Source organism: Pleurodeles waltl, chromosome 10 (assembly GCF_031143425.1).
Source record: "Pleurodeles waltl isolate 20211129_DDA chromosome 10, aPleWal1.hap1.20221129, whole genome shotgun sequence".
In the NCBI taxonomy this organism is placed as follows: Eukaryota; Metazoa; Chordata; class Amphibia; order Caudata; family Salamandridae; genus Pleurodeles; species Pleurodeles waltl.
This window is the reverse complement of record NC_090449.1, coordinates 206,225,825-206,240,899: the sequence shown is the minus strand read 5'-3', so window position 1 is coordinate 206,240,899 and position 15,075 is coordinate 206,225,825.

Sequence of the window (15,075 nt, the reverse complement as noted above, 5' to 3'; positions counted from 1 at the left end):
AATAGCGTGAATACGCACCCGTTACCGTTGTCGTAATTTGCTATGTCAAGGAGCACAACTACTACGTAAAAAAAATATCTAATAACCCCACACCCACAAATCCACATTATTATACCTATTAATAATCTAGATCGCAGAGATCGAATCGAGTTTTCCATTATTGGGATATTCGAAGGAAATGTACTTTAGTCATAAAGCGGTATAACTGACTTCGCTACAACGATGATTCACTTTCTAGATTAACGTTCGACATACTTGTGCGTTACATGAAGCGCAGCTGTCTCGAATTTTATTACAAGAACGGAGGCTCCTATTATGCTTTCCTTTCTTGCTTTATTCAAACAGCAGCCAAGATGAAAAAATAAAAACTACACATCCCATGAACATAGGGAAGAAAGAAACAAATGATGTCATATCAAGGCAACCAATAATAAACGAGTATGCACAATAACTATCTTCACTACGAACAGCAAGTCCTCTTTTCTTGCTGTTCGCAGTCGAGATAAGTTCTATTACCTCAGCTTTATATTCTTTTTCGTGTTATGACATATATATATACATATTTTTATAGTGTCATTTATGTCGCTATTATCGTTTTCGTTTCCGCTTATTTTTGTGTGTCCGCGTGCGTTCCTTGGTTTTAAAATTGTCTAATTTGTGAGAATATTATCGGCGCGCTCGCGCCTCTCGGGCCGAGCTGAACGTTCTTCTGAACGTTCGTTTCTCCCGCTGCGCTCCTGAGGTAAGCGTTCAGTTCGCGCTTACCTCGGAGCCGTTCTGCCGTGTTTCTTCCTCGCGTCTACAATTTCTTTAGAGGCGCTTCCTCGGAGCCCTCTGCCGAGTGCGGTCTGTTACTCGCGTCGTCGAGGGAGGTCTTTTTTCCTTTCGCCCAGGAGGTTTGGCCTGCCACGCCCCAGATTTTACTGGTTGCTCCTGCCTGGACACACCCCATTCTCCTCACGCCCACTGTGTTCTTACACAGTTTAACCATATATGTGCTAGTTTTTATTTTAACTTATTTTCCCTCATTTTTCATTGAAACATGAAATTTTTTTAATTGATTCAATAAATTACCTGGTATCCTCAGTCTTTCTATTATTATTCAGAATGGCTAAAAAAGTGGATGATTCGTCCAGTGAGGTTCAAATGGATGATTTACGCGCTGATTTAAATTCCTTTATTCAGAATACAGTTCAACAAGCTGTATCTTCTTCCATGTTACAGAGGTCTAAAAAATTAGAATTATCCTTTAAAAAAATTTCCCCTCAAAGTTCCAGTACTTCGGAACCTGGGAAAGGAAAAAAGCGCAATTTTTCAAAGTTACAAACGATTGATGAATCTCCCCAGTTGGCTGGTCCTTCCCCCAGTAAGGAGTCTACAACGGTGGATAAGGGTCCCTCTCCTCTGAATATTGTTCAGTTGAGGGATACTGATGACGATATGGATGATGGGGATGATAATGATGGTTTCCAGAGTTCTGATGACTTCTGGCAAGGGCCTTTGGAGAAGAGGCAAAAAACTTCTCTTTCTGATTCAAGTACTCCAACTATTAATGATATTACAGTCTTGGATGCTTTGGGGGAACCAATGTTTGATCCAACGTTAATTCATCACCCAAATTCCACGGAATGGTTCCCGTCTGATCACGTGGCGGAGTATGTGGCATGTCATTTAAGGCATTCTTTGGACAAAGCCACAAGAAGTAAATTACGTTCGGAATGTCCTCGTCCCTCTCTTCAGTCTAGCATCACGGCCACACCTATTATAGACCCTAATATGGTACTATTTTTCTCTAAATTTGGAAAGGACCCAAAGAAGGGTGTTGACCGTGCATGGTCAACGTGCCAAGACAAATTGTTGGATTTGGTTGGTCCTCTGACCAGGATTTTGGATTTGGCTGAGGATGCCAGGTTGGAGGGTTCGCAAGTTGATCCTGAAATTTTATCTAATTGGGCCCAACGTGCGATATGTTTATTAGGAAACGCTAATACGGCTATTTCTCAAGAGAGGCGTAAAAGCCTACTACTAAAGATTGAACCAAAATTGGGCAGTTTTGCAACCAGGGAAGAGGGGCAGCAGGCTAATGGACTTCTCTTTGGTGATTCATTTCTTAAAGAACTTGGTAGATAAGTTTCTACCTTTCAAACGTTGGACAAGGCGCAATTTTCGATGAAGAACATTTTCAACTCTAGGGTTTTTGGCAGGGCCGGTAAAGGAAGGAGCCGCTTTACCGGCCGCTTCGCCTCCCGTGGTGGCAGTTTCCGAGGCTCTTCCTACTACTCTTCAGAGTTCAAGCCCCAGTTCTATCCCCAAAGAGGGAGAGGTTTCAGAAACAGAGGTTACCGCCAAAGAGGAGGACAGGTCTCAGGTAAGGAATTTAAATTTTGGCCATCTTCCCGTGGGTGGTCGGTTAGCTCTTTTTCTTCCAAATTGGGGTCGTATTACAGCGGATCCTTGGGTTCTTCAAACCATTCAAGGGTATTGCATAGATCTTTACCAGTTTCCCTATCAGAATTCCCCTCCTCCTCCTCTAAGGTTTTCCCTCGAACAATCTCGTTTAATGAAGTTAGAGATTTTATCTTTAATAGCAAAAAATGTGATAGAAGAAACCTGCCTACACCCTTCGGGTTTTCTCAGCACCATATTTTTGGTCCAGAAAAAGAACAAGAAATTTCGCCCTGTAATAAACTTAAAATTGTTCAACAATTTCGTGGTCTACAATCATTTCAAAATGGAAACGATCTTACAACTCAGAGACATTCTGTTGGAGGGCGATTGGTTTGTTCGACTGGATCTGCAGGACGCTTATTTTGCGATTCCTATTCATCCCTCTTCCAGGAAATTCCTACAGTTTCAATGGGAGGATTCGATTTTCCAGTTCAAAGCCCTTCCTTTCGGACTGGCTTCGGCTCCTTGGTGCTTCACAAAGGTGATGAAGCCAGTGGTAGCTTCTTTAAGAGCTCAGGGAATAAGATTGATCGTCTATCTGGACGATTTTCTCATAATGGCCCAGAGCAAAGAGTCTCTGTTGCAACATTTACATATTGCCCTTCAGCTATTACATTCCCTTGGTTTTCTGGTGAACATGGAAAAATCTTCCCTGTGCCCCTCGACTCAAGTGGAGTTTCTAGGTTTCCTCATAGATTCCAAAACCTCGTCCCTGTCTCTTCCTCAACAGAAGGTGTCTCGTATAAAACGCGAGCTACGTCAGATCCTCGATCTTGCCTATCTTTCTCTACGTTCTCTAGCAAGGATTGTAGGACTTTTAGCTTCCTCCATTCAAGCCATATTTCCAGGCCCATTGCATTACAGAGCTCTGCAAAGATTAAAGATTCATCATCTTCGCAAAGGCATGCAGTATTCGGATGTGGTTCAGTTAGATCAAGATTCTCGCGCAGAGATACAATGGTGACTCGATCATCTGGAGGCCTGGAACGGAAGAGCGATTTTCTCTTCGGCCCCAGATCTAGTATTAGAATCCGATGCAAGTCGGACAGGTTGGGGCGCAAGATGTGGCAACGTCTCGACTGGAGGCGTATGGTCAGAGAGGGAGTCTGCCTTGCATATCAATTGTTTAGAGATGCTTGCAGGTTCCTTTGCTCTGAGGACCTTCGCGAAAGACAAAGTAGGTTGTTCTATTCTCCTAAAGATGGACAACATTTCCTCCGTAAAATATATAAATCATCTAGGGGGAACGAGATCCAAAGCCCTGGCCGATCTAGCCAAAAGTTTTTGGGAGTTTTGTCTTCCCAGAAAATTGTCTGTCACAGCACAATACCTTCCAGGGAAGCTGAATACCATAGCGGACTGGTGCTCCCGTTACCTAAAAGATTCCAGCGATTGGCGTCTTCACCCCTCAGTTTTCGACAAACTTTCGTCAAAGTTCGGTGTCATGTCGATAGACCTGTTCGCTTCACGTCTAAATACGCAACTCCCTACTTTTTACAGCTGGAGACCGGACCCTCAAGCTCTGGGTACCAACGCTTTTCTCCAAGACTGGTCTCCCCATCTCAATTATGCCTTCCCTCCGTTCGTTATGATTGCCAGAGTTTTGGCTCAGGTGCGTCGTCAGTATGCTTCACTGGTTTTGATAACCCCCTTCTGGCAAACTCAACCTTGGTTCCCTTCGGTTCTGGAATTATCAATAGACCTTCCGATCCGAATTCCTTCTTTTCCGGACCTACTTCTCAACCCGGAGGGTCATCCTCACGAGTTAGTTCTCAATCATTCTTTAACCCTGGTAGCATGGAAGGTTTCGGGTCAGCCTGGAGAACCCCAGGAATTTCGGAGGAGGCTGCCCAATATATCCGTCACTCTTGGGCCCCAGGAACTTCCAAGGCCTACAGGTCTGCTTGGATGGTCTGGTGTGGCTGGTGTTTGGACAGGAATTCAAATCCCGTTTCAGCCGATATAATTCTAATCATCAATTTTTTAGCATCTCTTGCCTCTCAAGGGAAAGCTTATAGAACGGTAAATACTTATAGATCAGCCATTTCTGCGGAACACGTTCGTATTGATGGAAGGCCAATTGGAGAACACCCTTTGGTGTGTCGTCTTTTAAAGGGAGTAAGATTTTCTAATCCCCCTGCTCCTAAATATACACATTTATGGGACGTCAACTTGGTTTTGAATCTTTTTAATTCTTGGCTTGATAATGATTTACTTTCTTTGAAGTCTCCTTCTGCAAAATTGACTATGTTGTTATGTTTGGTTTCTTTGAAACGTGTTTCTGATGTGAGAGCTCTGGACGTTTCTTCCGTCCAGTTCTCTCCTTCTAATGTGTCTTTTAGAGTTCATAGAAGAACCAAGACTAATATTTCAATAGTTCATTACCCGTATTTTCCTTTGCATCCTAAATTATGTGTTGGGAACTGTTTAAAAAGTTATATTGCTAGAACTGCAGATTTAAGAACGTCCTCCTCTTCCCAGTTGTTGATTTCTTTTGCTAAACCTCATAAACCTGTCTCCTCTCCCACTCTAGCTCGTTGGGTTAAGTGGGTTATGTCTCTTGCGGGCATTGATACAAACACTTTCGGAGCTCATTCTACCAGAGGTGCCATGGCTTCTAAGGCCCTTAACACTGGAGCTCGCTTGGAGGACATTCTTAAATCAGCAGATTGGTCTTGTGTTACCACGTTTAGAACTTTTTATTGCAAGCCTATTACTTCGGTGGTTGATTCAGTTGTTAATATGCTTTAAACAAGCATAATAGGAGCCTCCGTTCTTGTAATAAAATTCAGATTTTCCTAGCTTTAGTAAAGGAAAGTCTAGATTTTATTAAAGATACGGAGGCGAGTATTATCCCACCGCTTTTATTAACCCTCCCTTTCTTTTACAGTGAAGGTTTCTCCTGCACCAGCTACTTCATCCTGAAGATACTGCTCCTAGATGTTCTAGCCTTCTTCGAGAAGTTGCCCCTTCTGACGCTCCACAAGTTCATCGGTTCATGTTATCCAGAAACTGTGATTTCCGATTCTCTTCTCTGGACTTTGCTAAAGACTTTTTCTCGTTATTAATGGCCTTTTCCATTATTGTGGTTATTATTCCTTTATTCCGTCAGTTTTGACCTGCTCTTGCAAGAAAAGAGGACTTGCTGTTCGTAGTGAAGATAGTTATTGTGCATACTCGTTTATTATTGGTTGCCTTGATATGACATCATTTGTTTCTTTCTTCCCTATGTTCATGGGATGTGTAGTTTTTATTTTTTCATCTTGGCTGCTGTTTGAATAAAGCAAGAAAGGAAAGCATAATACTCGCCTCCGTATCTTTAATAAAATCTAGACTTTCCTTTACTAAAGCTAGGAAAATCTGAATTAAAGTTGTCATTTCTGACAGGGTGCCACAATGGATATCTAAAAAGAGAAATGCACTAAGCACAACAATGTTCAATTGGTACATTTTATGGCAAGACTGGAGGCTCATATTATGCATTTTCTTTTCTTGTTTATTAAATAGCAGCTGTAAAGAAAACCACAACTCCCAGAAGGTCAAACACAAACAGGCCAATGGGAGACAAATAGTAGTCAGTAGTATCCACCAATCACAGGGCATGAAACCCCTAAATACCTATCTTGACTGTGAACAGTCCTCTTTTCTTGCTGACACAATTCTGCTCGTTTTAATTATTTATTAAATGGTACTGTTATGGTGGTATATTATATTTGTTTGATTTTTCCTGTGCGTGCAGCGCATGACTTAGTATTCGTTTTTCCTCTAGACGGCTCGTAGCCGCATTTCTGTCAAAGCGCATCTTCTCTCACAGGCGCACTGTTTATTATGCCGCCGGCATTCTAAACTGACGTTTTCTTTCAGCGCAACTTAATTTCTCGTCGGCGCTTGAAAGAAACAGTGGTTTGCGGTTATTTCCCCGTCTCAACAGAACTTTTTCTACATTACCTGCTTGCTTCCACTCCTGTCTTCCTCACACTGAATATCCTCTCTGGGACCTGCCCTTTTCTCCGCCCCTAGGCGGAGCCAAGTTGGTCTTTCCTCCAGTTGAGGAAACTTTAACCCTTTATTGCCTGTTTTCCTCATAATTCCAGTTTTTATTTATATATAATGGAAACAGAGGGCTCCCCATTGAGAAAAAATGTCTCTGAGGAGGATGAGCAAATGAGTGAACAACTGAGTGATTTTATAAAATGTTCTGTAGAGCAGACTGTTTCAGCCTCTATTAATAAATTATCAAAAACATTTGAAAATTCTATACTAAGCTTAGTTTCTAAGACGATTTTGGCCCAGTCTGCGGGGGAAAGCAGAAAATGCCCCATCTAAAAAAATGTTCCTAAAATTGTGTTGGTTAGTGAGGTTTCCTCACAAAAGGCAGAGGACGCGGCTCCTCACAAGGCTCCTTTAAAGGAGGGTTCTTCAAATATAAGATCTAAATCGCCTCTCAAATGCTCTAGAAAATCCAAGCATATTTCTGCGCCTATTGTGATTTCCAGTATCCTGGATACTGATGATGATGGTCCGGATTCTGTCTCTGAAGCAGACAAATCTGATGATGCAGACTCTGAGTTTCCTCCTCCTCCAAAGAAAGTGAAGCTTACGGCGCAACAGGCTGGTCAACCTCTGGTAATATCTGATGCGGAAGGGGTTCCTATGTTTAACCCAAATGATATTCACCACCCTAACTCTACAGAATAGTTTCCTGCAGATCACATGGGGGATTATGTGGCATCCAGACTACACACATCTTTGGACAAGCAAACCAGGGCTAAACTCTGTTCTGAATGCCCTCGACCTTCTTTACCTTCCAAGATTACATCTACCCCAGCCATTGACCCTTCTCTTATTACTTTCTTTACCAAGTTTGGTAAAGACCCACGTAAGGACGTGGAAAAAGCCTGGTCCACATGTCACCACAAGCTTTTGGATGCAGTGGGTCCTCTCACCCGCATAGTCGACTTGGCTGAAGCTGCTCGTTTAGACAATTGTCCCATCGATCCAGTGGACTTGTCGTTATGTGTTCAGAGATCCTTTTGTTTGCTAGGCAATGCCAATGCTGCAATCACCCATGAACGAAGGAAAGGCCTTCTTCTTAAACTGGATCCTAAACTAGTCAATCTGGCAGTATCAGACCCAGGCTTCAAGGCAGAGGGGCTCCTTTTTGAGGATTCCTTCATCAAGGAGTTAAGTAAATATGTGTCAACCTTTGCCTCATTGGACAAGGCTCAACAGTCCCTCAAAAAGATGTTTAACAGTCGAGTTTTTGCCAGGGCCGGCAGAGGCAGGAACTGCTTTGCCGGCAGTTCCTACAACAACCAGGGTTACCGTGGTGCCTTCAATGCCTCCTATCTGGAATACAGACCACAATTTTATCCACAAAGGGGACGCAGTTTCCGCAACAAAGGCAACCAAGCTTCTAGACTCGCATCCCAAACTGGTAAGTCCTTTTTCTGGCCTTTCTATCATAGGGGGTCGTCTTCTTTTGTTTCTTCCAAAATGTCAGTCGATAACATCAGATACATGGGTTATAAACACCGTTCAAGGTTAAACTATCGAGCTCTACTCGGAGCCTATTCAGCTTCATTTTCCTCAGCCTACCAAATTCTCCCAAGAGATGACATTGGTGATATCGGCGGAAATCCAGGCTCTACTTCAGAAACACACAATTGTTCCATGCCAGTTAGACCTCACAGGTTTCATCAGTTTAGTTTTTCTGGTTCAAAAGAAGAACAAAAAGATGTGCCCAGTCATCAACTTGAAACATTTTAACCAATTTGTCGTTTATCGTCACTTCAAAATGGAGACTATTCTCCATCTCAGAGATTCTCTTCTTCAGGGCTATTGGATGGTTCGTTTGGACCTCCAGGACGCCTACCTGTCAGTTCCTATTCATCCAGATTCCAGGAAATTCCTGCAGTTCGAATGGGCAAACCAATCTTATCATTTTTCCTCCCTACCTTTCGGTCTCTCTTCAGCTCCCTGGTGTTTCACAAAACTCATGAAGCCGGTCGTAGTTTTCCTCAGAGCACAAGGTGTCAGACAAATCATTTATCTAGACGATATCCTTATTATGAATCAGAACCATCCTTTACTTCAATCTCATCTTCTCTTGAGTTGCACTCTTCTCACCAATCTAGGCTTCCTCATAAACAACAAAAAGACTTCTCTAGTTCCAGGCCAACGCATGGAGTTTTTAGGTTTTCTCAGGGATTCTGTCTCAGCTACACTTCCTCTTCCTCCCGCAAAAGTAAAATCCATAAAGTCCGATATTCTTCAAACCCTAGGCAAGTCCCATATATCCCTCAGATTTTTAGCAAGGATTGTAGGCCTTCTTTCTTCTTCCATTCAGGCCTTCTTTCCGGGTCCTCTTCATTACAGAGCCCTTCAAAGACTCAAAATACATCATCTTCAATAGGGTCTGGCTTATACGGACAACGTTGTCTTAGATCACGATTCTCGCTCAGAACTTCAGTGGTGGATAGACCATTTAGATGCCTGGAACGGCAGGACTATTTTTGCATCAGTCCCAGATCTAGTATTAGAATCTGATGCAAGCCTCTCCGGTTGGGGAGCCCGGTGAGGTAAAATCTCGACTGGAGGCACATGGTCTCTTCAGAAGTCACAGTTGAACATCAATTGTTTAGAGATGCTTGCCAGCTCCTTTGCGGACAAAAGCTTGGCAAGAGACCGGGTTTGTTGTTCAGTTCTTCTCAGGATGGACAACATATCAGCAGTCAGATATATCAACTGTCTGGGAGGCACAAGATCTAAACCTTTAGCGGAATTAGTGAAAGGGTTTTGGGAGTTTTGTCTTCAAGGAAGGATTTTGGTCCAGGCAGAATACATCCCAGGCAATCTCAATACGGTAACGGACTGGCATTTTCGTTACCTTCAAGATTCCAGCGACTGGAAACTTCATCCCGCAATTTTCCAGGCTATTTCTCGCAAATGGGGTCCATTCCAAGTAGACCTTTTTGAATCACGTCTCAATACTCAGTTACCCCAATTCTTCAGCTGGCGTCAAGATCCATTAGCTCTAGCCTTCAATGCTTTCTCTCAGGATTGGGCAGCATCTCTGAACTACGCCTTTCCTCCTTTCGAAATGAAAAACAGGCTCTTAGCACACATCAGACGTCAGCGAGCAGTAGTAGTCCTCAAAGCTCCCTGTTGGCAATCCCAAGTGTGGCTCTCTTCTCTTCTAGAGTTGGCAATAGATTCCCCTTTTCTCCTTCCCTCCTTTCTGAACCTTCTCACCAATCCCCTCTGTCTTCCTCACAATTTGATTCTAGACAACCTTCTCTCCCTTTCAGCATGGAAATTGTCGGGGATTCCCAACCAATCCCTGCTATTTCGGCAGAAGCTTCAAACTACATCGAACATTCCTGGGCAACAGGCACAAAAAATGCCTATAGCTCAGCATTGTCCTTATGGCATAGCTGGTGCGTGGGAAAAAGTATCAATCCCCTTTCAGCAGATGTAACTTTTATAGCTAATTTCCTTGCAGCTGAAGCTAGTAAAGGTAAGTCATATTGTACTATTAATCTTTACAGGTCGGCGATTTCTTCTTATCACCCTTACATTAACGGTAAGCCTGTTGGGGAACATCCTCTGGTTTGTCGTCTGTTGAAGGGAGTAAAGTTTTCCAATCCTCCTTTACCTAAATACAGTTTGTTGTGGGATGTTAATGTTGTTTTTAATCTATTTTTATCTTGGCCTAATAATGTCATGCTTTCATTGAAAAAATTGTCCTCAAAGTTAGCTATGTTAATATGCCTAGTCTCATTTAAACGTCTTTCTGATGTTAGAGCTCTTGATATCACTGCCTGTCATTTTACCCCTTCTGGGGTTTTATTTAATATACATAGACGTACAAAAACTAATTTGACAACAGTATTTTACCCCTACTTTCCTGACCACCCTAAACTTTGTGTAGGTCAATGTATGAAGATATATGCACAACAAACAGCCGATTTGAGATCTTCCTCAGCATCCCAACTCCTCATTTCCTTCAAAAAACCTTTCAAACCTGTTTCCTCCCCAACTCTAGCCCGTTGGATTAAATGGGTTATGTCCTTAGCGGGTATTGACACTTCCTCTTTTGGTGCCCATTCTGCTAGAGGTGCCATGGCTTCCAAAGCTTTTTGGGCTGGCTCTCATTTGGAGGACATTCTCAAATCGGCTGACTGGTCTAATGATAATGTGTTTAAAGTGTTTGATTGCAAACCAGTACAACATGCTGCTTTAGACGATATTAATTTGCTTTGAACATGAGCATGGTCATCTCAGCTCTGTCATGATAGGGTTTAAGGCGATATATATGGATAACCCTTTTGGGGTTCCTGCAAGAGCCGAAGTCCACCAGGTAGGTGACTTCCCCTTTTCTCTCTAGGATAGGGTATGGTCCACTCCACTTGTCTTGGAGGGTCCTAGGAGATAAAGGCTCCAAAACTCAACCTTCTGCTCTGGTTGGAAATCCACGAGTGCAGCCATTAGGTCATACCAAAGCTTCTGGAGCTCTTAGCTGGCCTCAATATTTAAAAATGCTTTTCCCATGTACTCAGGCATTCTGAAGTGAAGGTCAAGTACATAGTCTACAATATCTTGTTTAGGTTCTCTGAGAGGTCTCTTTTATCCCTCCTCCACAAGACAAAGTGGTCTCCTTACAAGATGCTTACACACAAGTTCAAAGGGGGAAAACCTACTTCCTTCTGTGGCACTTCCCTGTAGGCAAAAAGAAGGCATGGAAGTAAGACATCCCAACTCCTTCTGAGTTTTTCAGGGAGTCCACCAATCATACCTTTCAGTGTCTTGTTCTCAACAAGGCAGGCCAGTGGTTTGTGGGAGATATGGGGTAGTGAACTTATAGGTCAGACCACATTCAGTGCACATTTGTTTCAGGTAGCCAGACATGAAGTTTGTACCTCTGTCTGACACCACCTCCATTGAAAGGCCCACTCTGGTAAAGATACCAATGAGAGCCCTAGCTACTGCAGTGGCAGGAGTAGTCCTAGGTGAATTGCCTCAGAATACCTGGTTGCATGATCCACTACAACCAGCATGAATCTGTTTCCAGATGCAGTTGGAGGGTCAAGAGGACCAACATTGTTAATCCCTACCCTTTCAAAGGGAACACCAATCACTGTAAGTGGGAGTAAGGGGGCCTTTGAGTGGTGGGCTACCTGTCTCACCACTGGCTTGACAGGTGGCAGAAGAGTTACCTAACTCCTTCACCTTTTGGGACAAACCTGGCCAGTAAAAGTGGTTCCTTGAACCTACTCCAGCTTTTAGCCTGACCAGGACGCCCAGATAGGGGAATATGTGACAGAACAACTAGGTCCTAAACAACTATAGTCTAAACCACTACTGCTAAACAAATAAAAAGTCTCTACAGCTAAGTACTGAACAACTACTGTCTAATTTTAAGGTAAGGTTTTCTTTTTGGTTGTTAAACAACTTTATATATATATATATATATATATATATATATATATATATATATATATATATATATATATATATATATATAAATTCTAAGCAACTAATAAACCATAAAAAAACTAAAAGAAAAACTTACCTTAAAATTAGTTGTTCAGGCAATTGTTATTCAGGCACAATTGTTGTTTAGACAGTAGCTGTTCAGTACTTAGTTGTAAAGACTTTTTAGTTGTTTAGCAGTAGTGGTTCAGGCAAGTAGTGGTTTAGACCTTGTTCAGGATGTTTCCCATATCATGTTTCAAAGTGAGGCGAAACTTTTTAACTTGCTGAAGCACTACCTCTCTCCTAGCGTCACCAGGTTTGGGGTCCCTGGCCTAAGTGAATAGGAGTCTCTCCTCCTAAGAGGTCCTCTGGGAGCCACTGATATCTCCCTTCTGCTGATCAGCAGCTTGCTGTCTTAGGTCTTCAAGAGTGGGATAGGTTCTCTGTCCCTGGCACAGATCCTACCTAGAGGGTCGCCCTGGGCACAAGAGCTCTGCCGTGTAAAGCCCAAGCCTCTGGGGCTGACAGGTCTTCTCCCTTAGGAGAGGGAACCTGATCTGGTATCTGTTTTGAAGCTGGTCCCCCAATCTTTCTGCCCTTTCTCTTGGTAGATTGGGCCATTATTCCAGACTCTAACTCTACTTTTTCACCCTGGTTTTGAGCTCTGCTTTTGATGCACTGGTTTTGATGCAAACCCATTCAGGTATACACAGCATAGACACATGGGCCAGCAAGTCAAAAAAACATATTTTCCAGCTTTTCATAGCATAAAATGTACAAGATAAATAACCATTAAAATTTAGCAACTGTTAAAACATACAAATTATTTTTTAACCCTAAGCCACCAATCACCAATGTCCTCCCCAATAGATCCCCTCTGTAATGCTATATGTATGTATATATGTTATGACGCACAGTTTGTTTTCTATATTGAACATGTTTTTACTCTTTTCACCGGAGAAAGGGACATATCATGGGGGCTGCAACGGTGATAAGAGTGTACCAGGCTAAGAATGTTTATAGCAGAGAAGAGTACGGCTCTGTCTTGGAAAAGCACATTGGGATCTGGCCAATTTTGTTCTGTGTTTTCAACATAGATCAAGTACAGCCAGCGCTTGAAGTTCACAACTTTCTCAAAGAGAAGGGGAAGGTTATCAGAACCTTCCTCTTGGGTTTGGTTAAGGTATTTAAGGTGGGGAAACTTGGCACTGAGGCAGAAGGAACTCATTGTGAAGGGGGTGGCACTGCTCATGAGTCCCATTGGGGTCTATTTCTCCTGTCTCAGCTGTCCAGGTTTCCACAGCTTGACGTTGGCAAGGACAACAAAGATGTTGGATTCGATCCCCATGATGATTCATTTTTAATTTTTAATTATCTAGCTGTGCTGTGGGCATGCACACACATTATATATATATATATATATATATATATATTCACTGCATACGTATTCACTGTTGATGTATTGCACTATTTCTGCTTACTATTATTCAACTGCTGTGATTATTTTACTGTCTGCACAAGTTTTGCTGCATTCAAGTTAAATGCTCACGTTAATATTTTTGTATGCCCTCGTTTGAGACCTGGGAAGTGCCTTAATAAATTAATTACTTAGACTAAGAGTGCTGCATTCTTTGCATTCTTTAGTCATGTTCCCTCTTAGTTTGAAGCAAAGCAGAACACCCTTGTACAATTTAGGAGCCCCACACAATACTCCATAAGCCAAATTATATTCCAGAATGATAAAACATACAAGTAGCTAAAATATATACAAAGATAAAAGAGCACATGCCAAAAAACCATAAAAATCAGAAAACATTAAATGATTAATTTACATTTTCCTCAACTTGGTACATTGCCAAATAAAAGTAGCCATCACATACCAGATCATAGGGTCTTCCAATTTCTTTTAAAAATAAAGGTCCAGTCTACCTTAAATTATAACCTTTAAGAGGGTAATAATGGAATTTTCCCTCTAAATCATGTAAAAGCGACAGAAAAAGGTGAAGAGTAAATCAGATTGAGAGGATATACCATCACAGTAGCCAAGCAACTCAAGGTATGACACCCAAGTGGGAATCCCAACATGATCGATAAATAATTTAAGCAAAATCACAAAGCGGTGCTGCATATTTTTAATGCCCAACAGATAAGATTGAAGACCACAAACAAGGGAGGCTGACTATTTAAAGTTACGGCAAATTTCTTTTTATTTACCTCAAATTTTGCCCCCCCGCATGCGCCAAGAAGTAAGAGTTACTTACCTTCGGTAATGATATATCTGGTAGAGATATATTCTAGTTGCAGATTCCTTACCTTAACCCCCAGGGTGCCTGGAGCACGCTGGTCTCGTCCAGGCACACGGTTCCCGTGTGCCCTGGACAAGACCAGCTCGTCCTTCACCCGGCCCACAGAGGGAGCGCTAGCGCTCCCCCATGGGCCTCCCACCCTCACCTTCCAGTCGAGGATGGAAGGGGAATCCCTTCCCCTTCCACCCGATCCCCTCCTCGGCAATCTGATGACGTCAGTGAGCTCACAGCGCGCCGACGTCATCAAAAGCTGCAGAGGAAGCGCTGGAAGCCATTTGCTTCCAGCGTGTCAGCAGGAGAGGACTTCAAAAGGTAAGTCTCTCTCTTTTGGGGGGTCCTGGGGGGAAACCAGACACAAAACCAGAGTTTTTCCTTTCCCCGGTGCCTGTTTTCAGTGGATTCCTGCTTCAGGATCGCGGACAGGGCCCGCGATCGTGGAGCAGGAATCCCCACTAGGCACCAGGGATTTCCTTTGAGTTTTACTTTGGGGAGCGACCCCTTGGGTAAGGGTCACTCCCCTGGGGGGCAATTGCAAATCCTGTTTCGCAGATCAGCCTTTTTTTTTTCAGCTGATCTGCCCCGGGGAGGGGGGGGGGGGGGTCGAAAACCACTAGACTACCAGGGATTGTAATTTTCCTATGTTTTTGGGCAGCGTCCCCTTAGCCAAGGGTCGCTGCCCCGGGGGCAATAATTTTTTATATGCTTCACCCCCCCAGGGCTAAATCAGCCTTGATTTTGGCCGATCTCGCCTCCAGTAGGGTCGAAACCCACTAGGCGCCATGGATTGTGTGGTATGTGTGTGTGTTTTGGGTGTTTGGGGGCACCCCTTGGGCAAGGGTCACCC